Below are 5,347 nucleotides of genomic sequence, written 5' to 3' on the forward strand. Positions count from 1 at the left end.
GGGGGGCAGGGAGATTTCTACTGCAACACTGAGCTGTGACATGGCACACACTTCTTAGGACAGTTACTATCTGGCCCTTTCCAGAACAGCTTTGCTAATGCCAGCTCTAAAGGAGCCACTGCATAGCAGGAGCATGGCTCCTTAATCCCCACCTGCCCCCACTTGAATGACAGCCAACAGCCCAGGGTTACCCATGGCCAACTATTGACTAAGCTAGAGATAAGCTTTCATTGTAGTAAGTCATTGAGACTTGGGGTAATTAGTTACAGCATTCCACTTACCCCTATAGAACCATGAAGACAGGAAAGCCCTTTTTGAATATAGATACCTAAAAACTTCTCATTCATTGTGACACAAGTGTCCTTCAGTCCCAAGGAGATTCTCCTAGAATCCCCCTAGGAATATCGAAAATCAAGTCCTCCACATAAATGATAGAGTATTTGCATAGGACCTAAACAATTATCCTGTCTACTTCATATCATCTATAGATTGCTTACTCTATGCAAATGCTATGTAAGTAGTTATTCCAGGAGTAATGACTGTAAGAATTTGCACATTCTCAAGTGCAAGTGCATTCCGCCCTCCGCCCTCCCCCCCCCCCCCCCCCGAGTACTTTCAATCTATGGCTGATTTAATCCTTGAATGTGGAAACCATTGTTTTAGAGCCAATAAACTCTACTTCTGAGCATGGCTTCTGCCAGGCAAAAAGGTCAAAGTCATGTCCTCAGATCTTAATTCAGGGTCTACTTGTTTTGTTGCCAGCTGTTTTGTACCATAATTTGATCTCAAGAAATATCCACTTTCAAGGAACTGTGATATCTTTGTCAGTTATATGATTTTGGAAAAGGTACTCTTCAATGCACGGAATAAGATTTTTGCCCATGCTTTGACCAATCACACTCCACTGAAGATCTAGTATTTCCTTGACCCCCTTACTCTTACAGATGACCTCATCTTGGACTTGATTTGCTTCCTATATCCAGAGGTTGTTTTGGTAAACAAGACCTGCCTGCTGCTTTCCTTATCTTGTAATCCTTCACAGACAATCTGGACTCTGCCTATTGACCTGTATCTGTGCCATTTACTTATCTACACCACTAAGCCAAAGAACAAAGGTCTGCCTTGAACCTTTTCTTCCAAGTCGTCAGGAGCTCTGACTTTTTTGTTTGTTTGTTTCTCTTTTTCCTCTTCTCCCTCATCTGCTTGGTAATGCCTGGTTCAGCTCCAGCTGTCTCATTTGGCTTTCCAGAAACCTGTTCCCCTGCCTTACTTTTTTTCTGAATGTCACATCCAATACCATCTTTTGCAGTGACAGTTTTTACCATGTCTTTTCCCTGATTAAAGCCTTTGTGTGATTTTCCTCGCCTCTTGGGATACAGCCTATGCTAGCCAACCTGGCTCTTGAGATCCTGCTGGTGTTGGTAGCTTACACTTATGGGCATATCACTGTGTTCCAAGAATTTTAAAGTGTTCCTGAAAACGTTGAACACTTGAAAAGTGTATATTTTCAAAGTGTATATTTTTCAAAGTGTGTATTTTTGCTAACACAACAAGTACAGGAATATTAGAATTATGAATGGGTGAAAATAAGAATGTATGCCAAACAAAAAAAAATCAATCAAAAATCCAAGCACTCAGGAACAAAATTACTATTAACTTTCAGTGCATATTCTTTTAAGTTTCTACCAAGCAAATATGTGTGTTTCAAAACTACGGTGAAACAGAAAGAGAATTCCATCTGCAGTTTCGTTCTCCAAATGCCTACAATCACAGCGGGATGGGCCCAAGGCCAAAGCAGGGGCTGGGAATGCATCTAGTTCTCCCATTTGGATAACAGGAAACCAGTTACTTAGACCAGGATTTGCATTAGCACGAAGCTGGCACCAGGACTGGAACCCAAGTGCTTTATTACAGGAACATCCTAACCACTAAGCCAAACACCTGCACCTGTGCATCTTATTTCTTCACTTAAACTGAAGACTTTACTCTCAAGGACTATTCTTGAACTCAGTGCCTGGAGGCCTTTCTGTGATTGTGTAAAGCACTGCCAACATTGGGGGAGTGGGGGACCGACGCAGCATTCTCTCCTCAAAGTGAGGCCGGCACTTGGTCTTGCTTTGCTTTACTGCCAGTTGTCACTGGTGACTGTGCTTCTCTTCCCGTGGGAGAGTGGGGGGAACAGAACGCCCTCTAAGTGGCTTCTGTTAAAAACAAACAAAACAATAGAGAGTTTATAAAGCACATATTTTTATAACCTTGTTGTTTCATATTGTCAATACCGGTGGGAATGGAGTTACAATGTCATTTTAAGTGGCCACATGGTAGCCCATTGTATGAATATTGTAATTCATTTTAACTAATCCACTGCTGTTGGACATTTGTATTTTTTCTATTTGTTATTGTTGCTGAAATTGCTGATATTACTATTTTAAACAATTACACTTCTTAGTACATATATATCCTCCTAATCTACCCAATTGAATCCAATAAATAAGTTGGTCCTAGAATTTTCACGTCAAGGAGAATGAATTTTTTTAGTTGCTTGCAACAAATCCCCTAAACTCAGAAACTGTTATGAAGAATACAAGTCAAGGCCCTAATTAGGGATAGATGAGTGTAAAAGTGCCGTCTAAACTTTTGGTCATTGCCTCTCAAACTGTTTCTTATGCTATTGTATGGCCTTCAAAACACGATTCTCTTAGGAATGGCATCCTACCTGATTAAGATGCGGGATTTATTATAGGGAACGTTCTCCCTCTTGCTTCCTGGACATGGAGCAGCCGCTTCTCAAACAACTTACACTGCTTCCTCACTGCTCTCCCCAGGACTCTTGCAATCCTCCCAGCTCTGTTTTGAGTAGTCAGCTATTTCCTTGAAGTCATTTACAGTTAAAACAGGGTTCCTAGGTTGCCAATCCTTTGGCACTAGACAGTGAGTTAATTAAACCTTATATCCTAGAGTTAAAAGAACATTTAGGGCTGGAGTGATGGTGTAGCAGCTTACGTCCTCGCCTTGAATACACCAGGATCCCATATGGGTGCCAGTTCTAATCCAGACAGCCCCACTTCCCATTCAGCTCCCTGCTTATGTCCTGGGAAAGCAGTCAAGGATGGCCCAGAGCCTTGGGACCCTGCACCCATGGGAGACCTGGAAGAAGCTCCTGGCTCATGGCTTCAAATTGGCTCAGCTCCAGCCATTGCGGTCACTTGGGGAGTAAATCACCAGATGGAAGATCTTCCTCTCTTTCCAATAAAAATAAATAAATCTAAAAACAACAACAAAAAAAGAATATTTAAGAAATCACTTGACCCTCAAGTGAACAAGATGTTCCTTACATGCAGAAATTTTCTGGAAAGTCCATATTGCATTTGGTCGTTAATGGCATGCTTCACTTCATTGTATCAAGATAAGACAGAAGACTATTGGAGGGAAACATGTCGCAATGAAAGTGAAAGTGCAATGCTGTGGAGGAATCCCCTGCCCGCCTCTTCATTATGTGTTGTTCATTTTCTTCCAGACTCACATACTTTTCCCATATACTGGGCAGCAGTGGCTGCTACAAATTCATTTAGCAATATTTAATGTGTTTTTTAATTCTAAATTAATTTTATTTTCTCTATAGCGAAGAATCCTCGAAACAAAAATAAGGAAAAGATACCATTTTAACAACACTATTTTAACATTTAGCCTATTATCTTGAAACACCACTTTTAGCATTTGGGTGCATTTGGTCATGTTTGATTGTACCACCAATGGCTTTAATCAAAATAGATCCAAATGGCATTTTTGGTTGCTTTTTCCGCTTAACATTACTTAGTAGCAATTTATATGTGAATAATGGTCTGTAAAAATATCCTTTCTTTAGGGACTACAAATCAGTGACATGTATCAATCTGTGGCCATGCCATATCCTCCAATCATGTCCCAATTGTTAACTATTGTAAAGATCAAGGTGCAGTGTACTCCTGTGGGTAGAACATTCTTTGTGTTTTGGGTTATTTAAAAGATAAAATTCTGAAGATTAAATGTCTTGTTTAGTGCATTAAAATGGTTAAATATGTGATAAGGATATCTGTTACATCACAAAGTAACAATGTCTCCAAATGAAATAATTTTAGGAGTACAAGTGGACTGAAACTGAACTTATAAAACCAGAAGAATGGGGCCTGGCGCAGTGGCCTAGTGGTTAAAGTCCTCACGTTGAATACGCCGGGATCCCATATGAGTGCCGGTTCTAATCCCGGCAGCCCCGCTTCCCTTCCAGCTCCCTGCTGGTGGCCTGGGAAAGCAGTCGAGGACAGCCCAAAGCTTTGGGACCCTATACCCGCGTGGGAGACCCGGAAGAGGCTCCTGGCTTCGGCTCGGCATAGCATCAGCTGTTGTGCTCACTTAGGGATTGAATCATTGGACGGAAGATCTTCCTCTCTATCTCTCCTCCTCTCTGTATATCTGACTTTGCAACAATAAATAAATAAATAAATAAATAAATCTTTTAAAAAAATCAGAGGAACGAATCAACGACATGAGTGTTATTTGTTAGTTGTGGTTCAGAGCCTGGTATTTACTAAGTATCAATAAGATTCTGTTCATTGCAGAAGTGAAAGCCTGAGTGTGGGCTTTGAACCTGAGCTGAGGAGTCCACATTTTGCTTCTGCCAGTTACTAGCCATGGTGCTTTTTAAACAAAGGTTTTTCTGGAATGCAAGAAAAGTCTCTTTTTGAACAAATTCCAGAAGCCTGAACCAAATTCTTTTGCAGTTTTCTGATGTGAAACCTCCTATGGAGTTCCTTAGGGTTAAGAGCAATGTCAGAAACATCTCAACAAGATATCTGGAGGCCGTGGTGTGAAACCTACAATGTGAGATTCTGCCAGCTAGGAAACCACTGCTTGCTAGAGTGCTCTTTGCAAATCAGCTTTTATCTCATTTCGTGATTGCCGACTCTTACAATTGCTGAGTCCTTCAGTGTCAACTTAGTGACCTCATCCACTGAAGGAAGCAGTGGGGCTTGTGGAATGGACGCCACACTTGGCTTTTGATAAGATGAACAACCTTGGCTGAGTAAGTAACTGCTGATGAGTGGCGATTCTCTCTTTCTAGTGTTTCATCCTGTCAGCACTTTCAGTCGTATAACAGGTGTAGCAAACAAAAGCAACATCTTTGTTCCAACTCCACTTCAATAAGGTGAATTTTTAAAGGGAAGTCTTGCGGGGAACAGGGTAAGAAGCCACAAATGACAGTTTATGTTTGGATCCCAAGACTATTGGCCAATCAAATACAGCCCTGAAGTTTAGCTCATGTACTCTATGGAATGTTTGCAAGGGGGCACAAATCTTAAAGGATTTGTTT

At 41.1% G+C, this 5,347-nt stretch overlaps 1 non-coding gene across 1 annotated transcript; it reads left to right on the top strand.

Annotated features, from left to right (window-relative positions):
- The first annotated feature begins 1,976 nt into the window (after positions 1-1,976).
- Positions 1,977-2,199, top strand: LOC121147659. Its single transcript, XR_005882459.1, has one exon. It is a non-coding gene; the product is annotated as a small nucleolar RNA U3 (small nucleolar RNA).
- The last annotated feature ends 3,148 nt before the right edge of the window (positions 2,200-5,347 follow it).

The sequence above is a fragment of the Ochotona curzoniae genome, unplaced genomic scaffold, assembly GCF_017591425.1.
Source record: "Ochotona curzoniae isolate NIBS_2020 unplaced genomic scaffold, NIBS_Ocur_1.0 scaffold_4506, whole genome shotgun sequence".
NCBI classification, from domain to species: Eukaryota; Metazoa; Chordata; class Mammalia; order Lagomorpha; family Ochotonidae; genus Ochotona; species Ochotona curzoniae.